The sequence below is a fragment of the Coturnix japonica genome, chromosome 11 (genome assembly GCF_001577835.2).
Source record: "Coturnix japonica isolate 7356 chromosome 11, Coturnix japonica 2.1, whole genome shotgun sequence".
NCBI classification, from domain to species: Eukaryota; Metazoa; Chordata; class Aves; order Galliformes; family Phasianidae; genus Coturnix; species Coturnix japonica.
Genome location: NC_029526.1, coordinates 13,869,064 through 13,884,244, shown reverse-complemented (window position 1 = coordinate 13,884,244; position 15,181 = coordinate 13,869,064). Strand labels below are relative to the sequence as shown.

General features: G+C 46.6%; 1 protein-coding gene across 1 annotated transcript in view; it reads right to left on the bottom strand.

The window, feature by feature from the left end:
- The window catches only part of PLCG2 (phospholipase C gamma 2), a 59,133-nt gene extending 51,839 nt beyond the window's left edge, over window positions 1-7,294 (bottom strand). The window contains exons 1-2 of the mRNA XM_032447068.1: window positions 7,011-7,294; window positions 2,934-3,117 (exon numbers count right to left, since the gene is read on the bottom strand). The gene's annotated coding sequence lies outside the window, so the exon portion shown is untranslated. The remainder of the gene's footprint in view (window positions 1-2,933; window positions 3,118-7,010) is intronic.
- Window positions 7,295-15,181: the final 7,887 nt, after the last annotated feature.

The window sequence follows — 15,181 nt, the reverse complement described above, 5'->3', positions numbered from 1 at the left end:
GGCAAAGTGAAATGTGTTCTGGTGCTCACTTGGCTCCATCCTTCAAATATTTTTGTTTTAACTTTTGTAAATTACTGTCACCATCACAATACTATAAATAATGAAGTAAATATTGATTTCAGGTAAACTGAAGCAGCTAGCAACGAGCTGACAGGAAGGAAAGGAGCTCATAGCTCTGGCTGGCCTGCATCTGAGCCATATGATATTCAGCTGCTTCTCAGCTCACTGACCTTGTCCCTCATCACTTGCAGGCTCTATGTTTAACTAATCTTTTGAGCACTGACTGCCCTCTGTCCTCGTACACTTGATACAATGACATCCCTTATACAGTGACATCCCTTAGCATTTCTGCAGCAGTTCTCATTTGCAGGTATCAAAACATTTTTAAAACAGAGTAGAAACTGTTGTTTTTTTTTCATGTTTCCAAAGGAATCAAGGTGTGGAGAGGGAGGTTTGTAGAGGTCCCCAGCAGCAGTGAGCCTGGGGCAGAACACATCCCCAAGCTCCACACCATGACCTGTACTAGGAATGGCATTTCCTCACAGCAAAACTCCCTATTCCAGAAGAAAACTTTCATTTCTCAGAACCATGGTTTTTTTGGTTTTTTTTGGTTTTTTTTTTTTAAGTCCCAGTTTAGCAGAACCCCTGTCATGTGATTTGGGCTGATCGATACAAACCTAAAAGCAGATGTGAAAACGCATGAATTAAGCATGGGTTTTTGTTTTTTTTTTTTTTTACACACCTGCTAACTCTTTGCTCAGTGGGCTTGGGCTGATTTGGTTGGTTACACAAAACACTATAGTTATAAGGCCGACAATTCTACCTTCAGCTGCAACATAAGGCACTGCAGATATTTCCTCCACAGCCCCTGTGCCAGCAGCTCTTCTCCAGCACCATCAGCAAAGAGAAATTCAGCATCAACAAAGCCTCAGCAGGACATGGAACCACTACAACTTTCCTCTTGTGATTTTTAAGCCACGGGCTGCTGGTCCTGATGGAGAACCATGCTGCGGGAGCAAGGATTTACCATTGCCCAAGGCCTTCCCTCGGGGCACACAGGAAGGGAGGAGGAGTTTCTTGCATCAGTGCTCACCCATGCAAAGATCATCTTTAATCTGTCCCACACTACATCAGAAAAGTTTAGAAGAGACCTCCAGACAACCAAAGCATTAGCGTGAACTGGAGACGAAAAGAGCACATTGCTCCTATTTACAGATAGGCATGAATTCATGCATAGCACACGTCAATATCTCACTGAAATGAGAATATGATTGAAAAGTTCATGAGGTACTTGAGTGATTTTTTTTTTCTGAATAGGAGATAGGATGAGAGAGGCTCTGCTGGGATATGCACTGCAGACACGTGTGCCTTGGAAGAGCATCCATCTGGTGTATCTCCAGGATCAGCATGGTCGCATAGAATGCAAATCATAATCGCAACGGCTGTTCTTTATGCACTGTAGTTATAACTGAGTGAGTCATATAAAAAGGTCAAAACCTTCTGTTCTACTTGTGATGATATGCATCTTCTTAACATACAGCGTCAGAGATCTGCACGTCAACAGATCAAGGTGGGAGTTGATACTGAGTGAGCTCTGACAGGCCCTGGCATGGGGGCCCAGTCTTATTAACATGTTTGCTAAGAATTTAAAAGAGGGAATAAATGAAGGAGGAAAATATAGATAATGTACCTGCTAATGACTAAAAACCTGAGTAAACTGATATTATTGCTTGTCAGCATCTGCAGCATGTTATGTTCATTTACACTGCAACCTCACCAGGGCTCATGCACCTGTACTGACTCTATTTAACTATACCTCTTCAAAAGAGCATCTTCAAAGGACCCATTTTTTGGAAGTTCAGACACATATCACCCATTACATGACATGTTCCACATCCCAAATCCATGTTTTCATACGTTGGTAGAATCATATTATTTCACATACATTACAAGCCATATGCAAGAAGCCTCCTGCACCTCCCAGCAGATTTTAGCAGTGCTATGAATTCATACACTTTGCAACACATCCGCAAGTACCAACTGTATCAACACCTTCTCAATCAGCAACACTTGACTGAACAATCTAAATTTATATGTTGTGTAAACTCTTTCAAGAGCGAACATTACATTTGACCTTCTCCAAGAGAGAGAAGAATGTGGAAAATCGGGTAATTTAAACCCAACAGTTTTCACTCCACAGCCTTCCTGCCACACACCTGGAATTATCTGACCCCATTGCTGTGAAGGAGAGCTGCCCTGCTGAGTCTCAAAGGCAGCACCACAGAGCTCAGCTTTAATCCTGCACAGAGTAATGAGCGATGTACTGCTGAGATTAGCTAGGCAGTGTCAAATGGAGGTTTCTTCCTCTTTGTACTCTGATTCCATCTGGGTAGAAGCATACTGTTAATAGCCCTTAAGCATACCAAATCTCTAATCATGTTTTCACTAACCCGAGCCTTTTGTTAACACAAAGTGTAATTTAAATAAACCTGCCACCTTTTATGGAGCTCACTCCTCCTTCAGGAGGACAGGTTTTGTTATGGCTGTTACTAATAGGGGGGAAAAAAGAAAAAGGAAGTTGTAAGAAGGAAAGTGGAACACACAAAGTACGTCACTTTAAACCAGCAGGACTCTCTCTGGGTCCTCCATGGGCTGAGCTCTTTCATGATGTGTCATTAGCATCACATGTTAATAACTCATTAACAATGCCTGACCTGAGGTAGATGCAGCAACTGTAACAGGTTTCAGATTCTCTTGGGCATATTTTCAATTCTTTGCTTTCTGCTTTGTAAGCCCTTGGAATGCCCTCCCTTCCTGCTTTTAAGATCTGCCTGTAACCAGAAGGGATCATAACTCACTTTTTGGACAGATGCTGAGAGTTTCATGGGCTCTGCCAACGGCAGCAGCTGAGCTGAAGGTAAAACATTTCATACCTGTAATCCAGAGAATAACACGTGGAAACTGAAAGCTCTCATTCCTGGTTTGAGGAATGCACTCAGCAAACAGCCTGAGTTCAGCTTCATGCCGGATGGAAACAAATGGCTTACATGTGGCAATTGGGATTTCAAGGCTGTGCCAAAGGACATCTCCTGGCTTGTTGGTCCGGCTGGAAATAGACTGAAAGAAGAAGGAAACTTGATCATTTCAACCAAAATTCATTCCCACTGAATACAATGAGAATGTTGAAGCTGAATAGTGCTAGTTTTCTAATGATTCGTACTCAAATAGTAATCATATGTTATAGATTTACAAATAAACAAATATACAGAAGTGTATTTGTAAATAAATCTCAGCTTTTAAATAGATTAAAAACAAAATCCACCATCACTCCTCACATTGCAAGAGCAGTATTGGTGCACCAAGGATGGATTTTAATAAGAAAACAGCCAAGCAAAAAATACAGCAGAAGGAAATTCCTATTAACAGGGAAAGAAAAACAGAAGGTTTTCAGCCTCCTCCTCCAGGGAACATCAGAGAGAGAGTTCTTTGGTGGGGAGATGAGAAAAAGAGCAGACCCAGGATGGAGAAGTGGATGTTCTTTAGCTCTCTGGCTTGTTAAGAGCAGCTTGAAAATGAGATGTGAGCTAAATGGGAGAGTGGGGTGCTGCCAAATGCTGGGTAAGTTTTTCTGTGCTTTTTTTTTTTTTTAACTTTTTTTTTTTCCCTCTTTTTTTCCTGTTTCAAAGAGAGGAAATAATGTGTGCAGAGCAGCAGCGGTTCATAGTGGGTCAGTCAGGAAGTCTGGGGCTGCATATTTAAAAGACAGACAATTTTACTATACGTTGTTCTCAGAAAACAAATGTATGCAAGAAAACCATTTTCTTAGGCAAAAAAAAGAAAAACAAAAAACATGCAAAATTAGATCTTGCCTTTCAGTCTAAACCACTCTATGATTCTATGAATGCGACTTGGAGTAGAACTTTCACCCAGAACTTGTAATGGAAACAGGCAGTTCCTTCTCCTGCTGCCCCTGCCTGCAGCTCTGCTCTGGTGTCTGGTGCTGGCAACAAGTGTGTGCAAGTGCCACAAAACCATCCTGACCTGCCAGCACACAAACATGCAGCAAAGAGGGAAGCAGTTCAGGGTTGGCTCATGCAGAGAAGAAAACTGGCATTAAGAACACTGCAAGCAATGGGAAAGAGAATCAGCTGTATGTCTTTAAATGATGAAACGACTTCTGATTTGGCCTTTACCTGATCATTACCTGTTAACCATAAACTAGCTGATAATCTTTACTGCTGTAGGAGCTCATGAAAAGTTAATGCCGTAAAAACACACAGAGGGGAGCCAAGCAATAGCCCTTGAGCAGCACTGTTGGCTGAGACACTTGGAACTGGACCTGCAGGTGGCACGGGTTTGTTACAACCGACTTCTGATGAGGAAGCTGGAAAATGGACTTGGTTGTTAAGCAAAGCAATGTGCTCTTTCACATTTGACTCTGAAGAATCTGCCTGGTTAGCAGGCTGCTTCTCACTGTGGTGAAGGGAAACAGAAAATCTGTGTTGCTAAGACAGCTACGATTACCTGAAAATAAATAAAGCCACGTCACAAATGATTTGGAAGGAAAAAAAGGGGCGTAATTAATCACTGTATCAAAAGTCAGGCTCTATAGAAGTTGCATCAGCTGAAGATAAAACAAAATGCTATTGCCCCTCTGTGTGTATAGAGCTCCCATGGCGTGCTGCTCTGACCTTTCCTTCTTTTCATTTTTACTGTTTGAAGCAAAGACAAATGGTTTGGGGACAGATTTCTTCTAGCAGGGCACAGTGTCTATGCTCGGTAATCAGTCTTCTCTTGGGGTGGAGAAGGCCAGCAGTCATACAATCATAGAATCACATAATACTCCTGGATGTGCTTCAGTTGAGAAAAGGCAAGGACAAAAGGTCCGTACTGCTTGCACAGAAGTGCTGGGCTGCCACAGAGGGAGAAAAGAGATCTGACAAGGCTACAATACTAGTTTACTCACAGAGGAAGTTTGTATAGAAATCATAGGCACATTTTAGCAGCTGATTTGTTGTTCTGAAAACATACTCTCATATCTCAAACACAAGCGCTCCATCTCTGCAGGGTTTGCTAGGGTCCTTGAGAGCAATAGCTGCAGTTTTGCAGCATCAGGTCAGACTGGGAGCACTGCCAGATGCAGGACCACCATTGGTGCAGCCTCACACACTTGCTCCTGCTTTGGGGCAGACATCATTAGGTTCATGTTCTTTGCTCATTTGAAACTAAATCTGAAAGAGAACAGCACTGAAGAAACCATTTGTGGTTCTGAGGCCAATTTGCCAGCTTACTTAGCTGTGCTTCTGGTTTCTCAGCCATCATACGGTGGAATCATATTGGCAAAAAGAAAAATGTTTAAAAAACAAGTTTAAAAACATATCAACATTATTGTTGTTTTTGCTGGTATCCTGAAGGCAAAGGATTATGTAATAAAAAGAAAGTCAATATTAAGCAGTGGGGTTTGAAATTACCGTGATAAATTGAATTTTAAAACAATACTGGCCTTATCATGTACTTACAGATAATAAAGCATATCAGAGGGGATGATTTTCTGGCACTGCCATTGAGAATACAACACAGAAGGAGGCTGTTGAAGCCGTGCTCCTATTCATCTATCTCCCATTACATTTATACATCCCTCCTATTGCTTTTCATAGGATGAGAAGTTATGGGCTATGTCCTGGCAGCCTGAAACAGCAGACGTGCTCCAGCCCAGCCCCCTCCTGCCTCCAGCTCTCTGGTACAGCTCCTGGGACCATCTCTTACCACATTCCCTTTCTAGAGGAAAGGTGTTTGCTTTGTTACACTGGTATGAGTTTGGCTTTCTGAACAGAGGAGAGGAATGCAGGCCAAAAAACCCAATCATTGAAAAATGTCACTGTGCAAGTATTCTGCAACCGAGGCAGTCAAATGGAGATGCACAGATAAATACTAAACAAGGCACCCCTCAGTGCTCTGGGCCAAAGTCCCCATTTGTCAGTGTGGGCAGCACAGGTTTCCTTCCCTTCTGCCATTATCATTATCCATTCTTTTAGCACCTCCTTTAGCCATTCTTTTAATGCTAACCCAGTGAATCCAAATGTACCAGGAGAAATCATCAGGATCATAGAACCGTTAAGGTTGGAAATAACCACTAAGATCATTAAGTCCAACCCTAACCCACCCCCACCTGCCCACTGCCCTCAGTGCCATATCCCCACAGCTCTGGAGCAGCTCCATGGATGCTGACCCCCACCCCCCAACCCCACCTCCCTACACAGCTGTGCCTCTGCATCACTGCTCCTTCTGAGAAGAAATGTTTCCTAATATCCAGGCTGAGCAATTTGAGGTCATTCCCTCTTGTGCTGCCACTGTTACCTGGGAGGAGAAGCCAACCCCAGCTCTCCACAGCCTCCTTTCAAGCAGCTGTAGGGAGCAATGTGGTCTCTCCTGAACCTCCTCTTCTCCAACCTGAACCATCCCAGTTCCCACAGCCACTGCTCATAAGACCTGCACTCCAGAGCCCTCACCAGCTTTGTTGTCCTTCTTTGGACACACTCATAACCTGCGTTGGCCATTTCTAATAGCAACAAAGGCACAGAGCTCAGTTCACAGGGGAAAGCACAGCTGCTTTTCTGCTCTGCCTCTGTTGTGAGCCATCACTGCTACTGCGCTGCTCCATCTGCAATACCACGGTGCCACTCACTGCCTGCATCCAGTACTAGCAGACTTTCTGCTTGGAATTCCTCTAGTGTAAACGTTGCTGCCTCAGCAGAAGTTTGCAAGTCAGTGGCTTGTCTTCTAAGCACCCTTATTCATGCTTTCAGACTAGTTGCTCACATAATTTAGCAGCTGAGTGTAACTGCATTAGGAGTTCCACCTCCAGGCACCCATCACAGGGTCAGCTCCAGCCCTCCAGCAGCTGGAAAAGCTCACAGCAGCCAGCAAAACCAGCTCTTTCCTTTCATGTCACACCCACAGCAATGGAAACGGCACAGCATGATCACATTCACCCCACCTTCACCACTGACCTCTGCTCTTCCCAAGGGTCTTCTCTGGCAGCCAGGCATGCATCCCAAGGCTGCAACAGCTGAAAGATCCTCCCCAGCAGTTGGGTTTGTGTTAAGCCAACACCTTCAGATGGATAAGCCTCCCCTGGAGCCGGCTGTGGATCACAGACATCCTTGCATGGCACCATCGCTTTCTGGTAGCTCAGTTTATAATGAAATCTTCTGAGGAAAAACTGCAAACCTCAGAGCACCCCAGGAGTCACTGAAGCATTTCAGGTGCAAAACAGCTCAGTTAAAGCTGGAAAAAGAAGAAAACACACACCAAAAGAAGCAGGTTTCCCTTCTCCCTTACTGTGAGAAGCCTTCCCTTCACACGGACATGGCATTTCTACAGTGCGCTGGATCAGGAACTAATCCAGATTAGCAGCCAGTATTTTGCTTGCCTGGCACCAGAAAGTGAGGGCTGCCTTCCTTTTGCCTTGCAGTACAGTGCTATTTGAGCTTCAAAATCTCATCTTCCTATGTTTCTCAGTGACTTGGTGAGTGTTTCTCATGTAACTCATCCTCACAGGCTGAGGATGACTGTGGTGCTCAGTGATTTTTCAGGATAGTTTACAGCAAAGATGGATTAACTCAGCTATTAGCTCAGCTGCCCCACTTTGCCAGCTTGACTTTCTCTCACAGATAGTCTGGGTTAGCAGCTTATCCGCTCAAATCAGCTCTTGCATACATGACCTACATGCGAGCACGGCCCATAACCCATGATATGGTGATTTGGTATCTGCCTGCTTTACATTACTAACCCTTTTACAAGCTTCAATTTCCAGTTTCCTTCCCCGGTTGTGCCGTGGGAGGGCAGCAAAGATCGAGCTTGGCTTTGTGCTGGCAGCCCGAGGACAGCCTCTAATTACACGTTCCAACCCTGAACATCAGCAGGTGAACAGGAAAGTGGTAACGTTTAAATCTATCTGAGAATAGTTTGTTGCACGTTGATTTCCCTCCCACCCTGTTCCCACGCACCGGTTGATTTTTAACATAAAGTTTCTCTAAAGCAAAGAGGAAACCTGAACACATGGAGGGGCCGGGTGGGCTGTAACAGCGATACGGAGCAGCCAAATCCCACATGCAGCTTCCGTGCTTTGGTCAGAGAGAGCTCAGCACTGAGATTTCGGCTGCACCGGACCCCTGAATTTCAGTCTATCGGACACGGCGGCGCTCAGCAACTGTTTTACAAAGAAAGAAACGTTACCATGCAGCATCTCATATGCCAAACCGCAGCTGGAGCTCTTCCCCTGCACATCAGAGCAGCTGCCGGGAGATGGAGCAACGCACCCGCTGCACATCGCCACCGAACACCAACCAGCTCTTACTTCTGCTCCAGCTGGTCTGACCTTAAATCTCCATCCACCCAGGGTCAGCTGTCAGCAAATGAAGCAGAAGGCGCCGCTGCCGGCGTTGCTGATTACCCACACGTGGTGTAGGTGAGCTCTGTTTGCTCCAGCCAGAAGATGCCTACAGGGAAGTGCAGAAACTCCAGGAGCAAAGCACCTCGGCATAAATAAAGCCTGTCTGTCTGATGGCAGCACCAGCAAAGATGGGCAGGTGTTTAAAACCTGTTGACGTCAAGCACTGTGATTTGGTTTCCTTTGGATCGTTCTGCCTTGATGCTGCTCTGATCCTGGTGTCTTTTGCTAACAGGAAAACTGAAAAACTTCCTGCTTTCAAGGTTTTCACTTGAAAAACAACCAAAAAAAAGCAACCTAGGGAAATTCCCATGAAGATCTAAACAAGCAGGCTGCACTGACAAGCAAAACACTGTGATTTTAAGTCTCTCCATGCCTGTGGTCCATTTAAGCTATAAATCCCATCTGTTATGAGCAAGGGTTGCTAACGAACATCCTGTAGAGAGAGGTGAGATCTGACTGTAAGTACAATATACTTTGGTGATGTTTTCTAATATTTGGTGTAATAAAACCTTCACCTGCACATATTGTCATTGGTTGCCTCACCGGTGCGTAACTTGCTGCTGGCAAATCTTCCACAGGAAGGTTATAATAACATCACTCTGGCATCTCTGCCAGATACTCAGCTCTGTATTTTCTATTCTGTCATATAAGCTGAGTAATTTATACGCCTGTTCAATACAAAAGGTGGTTATTATATGTTTGAAGAAGGAGGTTTGACAATACCTGCCTTGTAAGAAATACCAACGGAGTAGTGCAGAGGAACGGCAAAGGAAAAGGCTGTAAATCAAGAGGTGATGAGGCAGTTTTCAGCTGGAAGATTAGAACGTCGTTAAGGGTCCCACAAACAAATATGTTGAGTTACAGACAAAACCCTATTTTCTCACATTTGCCCTCCGCTGTTGCAGCCCTTTTATGGATGTAAATCCCCCTGAAGTCAAATCACGTCTACAAAACCAAATTCCAAAATTAATCCATAAGTAGAATCTGTCACGAGTGCTTATTATTAGGTTGATTTGTACAAGATGTATAGATATGATTTCAAATAAAAGCAACATTATGGAACAAATGACGTCAATCGCCGTTTTGTCCGAGTAAGGAGCACACAGTGTGAATGCTGTCCCAAAATAACACGCCTGCAGTGAGCTCAGTGCAGCACAGCCAGCATTCCCTGCACTGCATTTTCACACAGGTGATTGCATGTGAGTGCTCACCCACTGCTCTGGAATGCCATCAGTCCCCCAGGCTCAGAAATGGGCACCTGGCTCTGCACAGAAGGAGTAGAACTAGACCCAGTGATGCAACAAGACTGCAGCAGTGCCTTTCCTTGCTGGTTCCACTGACCTACTTCTTGTGTGCAGCTTTGGGCAGCTCTTAGTTTGGTGCTGAAAACTCCAATGGTTGGGCAGGAATTGCAGCAATAGCTGCCACATGGTGGTGAACCTGGTGGGAAGAATGGCTTGGGATGGAAAGTGACCTGTGAGCATGGCCAAACAAGTAAAACCATCAGCAAGATGAGCACGACAGAAAATCAGACCTCAACCTGTGTGCATGTCACAGCTCACAGGAGCACACAGCCTGCTGTATATCACCTACTGCTCTGCAAATCCTTCCTACCTTTATTTCACCCCATATTCCAGACCCTGAGAGCTGCATCTCAAAAGCCGAGTGTCCTTTATCTCCCTTTTTCTCCCCAAATTACAGCCTGGCAGCCTAACTCACCACAACACAGCCCATCTCCACTGCGAGTCGCAATCAAGTCAACCCTTTCTTTGCAGCACAAAGGAAATCACATTTCTTTGAAACACCGAGGAAATCTGAATGTGTGTTCCTGTTTAGCATGATTAAGGTGTCACATAGCACTCCCACGCACCCCGACACAGAGAACTTCTTGCCGGCTGCTGATGTCAAAGCAAATCAGCTGAAAACACAGAGGGTTTCTGAGAAGCACAAGTAGGACACGGCAGGCAGCCGACACTGAGCTGTATGGCCTGTAAGGAACAGGCAGCCTCGGGGATGGGGACAGCATGGTGACATCCCACCCCAGCAGGATTTTGGGATGTGCATCAAGCACGTCTTCACAGTGCAGATTCCTGCATGTGAGATGCTTGTTCCTCTTGCATTTCTCCAGCTCTTTGTCTTGTTTATTTTTGCCCGTGCCCTGCGGTTTGTCCACTATTAGCATTAATAATTTAGGGAATTGCCTACTTCTGCTGAAATCAATTCCTGCGCTGCTGCTGTTAAGTGCTGGGCCTGAGCCTGAGAAATGCTGCAATGGGGTCCAAATAAAGCAAACAAAATGAAATGAAAGCAGAGGAGAACAGAACCTCCATCCCCCACAGATTGAAGTGAGGATGCCCAAAGCCTGTGAAATATGAGCACCAAATCCCAGCCGAAATCCCTTACCCTTTTTGAAGCTTTCCCATGGAAGTGCTGTGGACCAGCATCGACTTCCAGCACCACAGTGGCAGCCCCACAACATCCACATTAGCCCCAAGGCAGTTACATTGATACAGGCAACGAGGATGGCAATGAAAAGTACAACCTTCAGTGCCTCTGCAGTGATTATAGTTAAGGAAGAGTGTAAAGGACCAAGTGCTGGTGTGAAGCCGTGGATCCAAACTGCTCCATGTGCCATCAGTTTTCCATCCCACCACCAGTGTCCACCCCCAGGACTTGCACAACCTCACCCAGAACACTTTGCTTTAAGTGTATTCACCATCTTGGTGGAAACTTGCTTCCTTTGACTCGTGGTTTTCAGCACTGGGATGATCTTCTCATTTCCTCACCAGCATCGCACTTAAACTGCTGAGGGCCACAGAGGAGGGAATGTCAGTGCAGAGGTGATGGGCCTCGTGAGGGACACACGGGTCCTTCCCATGGCTCCAACCATCACAAATCACTGGTGGCACCCTGCAGGCCGGGCTGTGGGGATGCGTGTCCCTCAGCCACAGGTTTTTGGAGCATGTGGAGGCTGGGGAAGAATGTAGTGCCAAAGTGTTGGGGCATGGAGAGAAGCCAGAGCAGTGCACCGTGGCCACGTAATTAAATAACAAGAAGGGATTAGGCAAGCTCCGTGCTTCACGTTGACAAGCTTGAAAGGAAGAACAGAACATGTAATCAAATGAGGGGAGATCTTTCTTGCTTTATTTTGAAAGAATGGCAACATTACAGCGATGTAAGATGTGGTAGAGAGCACAATAATTACACTGCCCTGGCTATTTCTCTCTTGCAGGTCTGAGGAAAAGACTGAGATGGAAGTACAGGGGTGAGGGGAACAGACATTCACTGGCAATTAAGCTCTCAGCTCATTTAACACTCATTCACTCACCTCTGCCCCTCTGTTTGGCTAACCTGTGTGCATCTCCATCTGAAGTGTTGCCTTGCTCTGGGAAGAGACAGATACCTGCATGGTGTCCTTAATGATGGAGTAGGCTGAACAGAAGGCTTGCATTCACACCCAGCTCCCAGCAGACACAAGCACTTCCCCTTTGCACATTTCCTGCAGTGCTGCTCCTGCTGCATCACTGAGCTTGCAGGGCTGTGTGCCCACAGTGCTGCGGGAGCCCACCTGGGCAGAGCCACAGCAGCACCTGGGGACTTTCTTTAGCCAAAGCCATGAGAGAAATCAGAGCAGAGACCATCAGAGCCATGCGTGAGGCTCTGCAGCAGCATTGCTTCACTGGCTGAGCAGGCAGCGAGCCCTGCTGTTCTCCATTTCCCAGACTCAGGGACGTAATTGGATGACTCACCAGCACTCAGGTACCAGCAATGACAGCTGAAGTTTTTCCCCCAAACAACCTATTTTAGAGACGTAATTCGCTTGGATACTGTTAAAAAATCCGCTCTCGATTTTTGTCTCTATGGTGCTTAGGATACCAATATCAAGTAACACCTTCTGCAGCAGTGACCTGGGTTACCCTGCTTTTGGGAGCCATCCAGGCAAACAAGGCTCTTTGCTGTTTGAATCACCCTGCAGACTGAGCCTGAGAAGTGCCAGCCCCCCACTGCTAACAAACATCCTTGGGCTCCAGCAAACCGGCTCCGAAAAGCAATGATATCAGTGCAGCATCTTTGCTTGGCACATGCAGGACCACGCATCCCTTGCATGGATGCAGCGAGGCATCCCGCCCTATTTAGGAGATTGCTGGCTGTGTCACAGCCACTTCTGTTTGCTGGTGGTGCCATTGCCCTGACACCTTTCTGCACTGCATGCGGCACCATCTTATTTATTCTCCTGGAGTGCCATGAATCAGAGTTGAAGAGTGCAGCGTGCCGGAGCGCTCCCACTGCGCGAGTGTGACTCACACAGTGGGGAGATCCCGCCAGGGTCCCTCCTGGGCGACCCCACATTGCTCAGAATGCTGGAAAACCCACGGATAAAAACAGCCACGGTGACGCATGTGCAGCACCAGGACTCTGAGCCTTCTTGGGAAGCTCCCGAAGCACCACCGCCTGCTCACCATCAATAACCAGACTGGCCGGGCCGGGCTCTGGAGCATTGCACAGCCACATGGTTCCTCTTTGCTGCTGTTTTTCGCTGGGAAGGCAGCAGCCAGCAGTTTGGGAAGGATTTCCCCTCCATTAAAATGAGCTCTCCTGTAATCATTGAATCATAGAGTCACTTGAGTTGGAAGAGACCCTTAAAGGTCATCGTGTCCAGCTCCCCTGCAATGAACAGGGATGCCTGCAGCTTCATCAGGTGGCTCAGAGCCTGGTAAGAGCTTGCAGAGATGATGATGCACGATGTGAAAGTGCTTTTGGAATCGTTTGGCTTGCCAGGGAAATCTGCAGTTAACTCTTTCCCACCTGCAATAAATAAGTCAACGTGCAATATAAGTCCCACCTCAACTCCCCAACCCAATTTCCTTTTCCCTCATATTCTCCTTTCTCCCTGTAATAAAGCCACTCGTGGGTTATCACAGGGATTCCTGCACTCTGACTGCTCAGTCTTAAAACCCACAGCTCAGTTGTCCCAGTGCTGGTCATAGCGGAGCATCCCGGCTCTGCAGCCATCGCACTGAGGTCGCCGTTTTCCTCGAGGATGATTTCCGTGCTCTTGTACTGACTCACACTACTAAAGGAAAAGGCACTCACAGGAATATTTCCAGATAAAAATCTCATTAATTGCAACCACAGGCAGCCATGAGTCACTTCCCCTTGGCTATGCTCATCTCTTGTGACCAGAAAACATGCAGTGGAGATCTGGTCCCGTGTAAAATTTCTGATTTTAGAGGATATCAATAATTAGCCTTAATAACACAGGCCTAAAAAAGCCTTTTTTTTTTTTTTTTCCTATGTAGATCTGCTGTCCATCAGTCCCCCTTGCCCCTATCACAGCTCTAAAGTAAAAATGAATCATTGCACTGTAAAACCACTGGGTATTTATTTTAAAACATATTTTGGAATTCAAGGAGAGGATTGGCTTAACCTGGATCTGCCTCTGAGTCAACCGTATCCTTTCTCCCCCAAAATGATCACTTTTAAGGCAGTGCTGAAGCGATGCAGGGCACCAAGGACCACAACAAAGCACCTCCACTGCTCAGTGGCCACATGAAAAACAAAGAAACACAAACCCTCAGGTGCCTAATAACCACTCAGGCCGGCCTTAAAATAAGCTAATAAAGAAAATTTTTCACCACCTTTGGTGGCTTTGGCTTCTCCTGGTTGGATGTGATGGCATAGCAGGACTTTGCCCTGGCCCACAGACTCTGACTGACACCCCTGGGACTTGATTAGCCTTTGGGATCCTCCTGGCCACACCGTGGCAGAGCCCCAGGTGCAGTGGACCTGGTGGCAATGGTGATGCCCAGCCAGGCCACTGAGCACCAGGTCGGGCATCTGCTCCACTCCCTTCCCTCCAGCCCCTGGGTTCACTCTGGCACCTATTGACTGCTCCTGGCTGAGGGCAGTGGGTCACAGGTCAACAACCAGGAGGCAGAAGGCTGCAGCAGTGCTGGCATGGGGCAGGACGAGGAGGAGGAGGAGGAGGAAGGCAGCAGGGCCATGTGCGGGAGTGCGGGGCTGCCTGGCGCTCGGCGGGTTTCCTTGGCAGCCGCAGGCTGGGGCTCACCATACCTAAGTGAAGATTTTGTCACCATGGCAACATTGATGTCATCAGCTTTGCGGCGGAGAGCAGCGCTAACCTCAAGCACAACTTTCTTTTTTTTCTTTTCTCTCTCTTTTTTTTTTTTTTTTTTTTTTTTTTGTCTTTTCTTCCCAGCTTGGAGTTTCTCTTTATTTAATTCAGGAGGAGCTCAGGGCTCACTACCGAATTGTTCTGACCACTGCCCTAATCCACAGCCCTTGTCTGTGCACCACGTGAATGTTTGTTTCGGATGTCACTGGGATTTCTACAAAGGTCTGATCTGCTCCACTGGCAATACCTAGCAGACACCTGGCCTCCATACTGAGCACCACAGGGCCTACCCCCTCAGCATATGCATCGACAAGAAAGCAAACTTCCCAGCTGTCATCACCTTGCACAACCCTGGGGATGCTCATCCAGCCCTACCACTATCCATCCCATCCAACCCCACCACTGCCCATCCCATCCTACCCATCCCTGTGCGCTCCATTAAATCCATCACTGCCCATCCCATTCAACCCCACCGCTGCCCATTCCATCCAGCCCGAATGGAGAAAGCACCCGTGGGAGGGAGGTGGGTGGAGAAATAAGATCAGAGAACCACATGAAGTCCCAATAAAGAGACCAGTTTTGCAATGTTT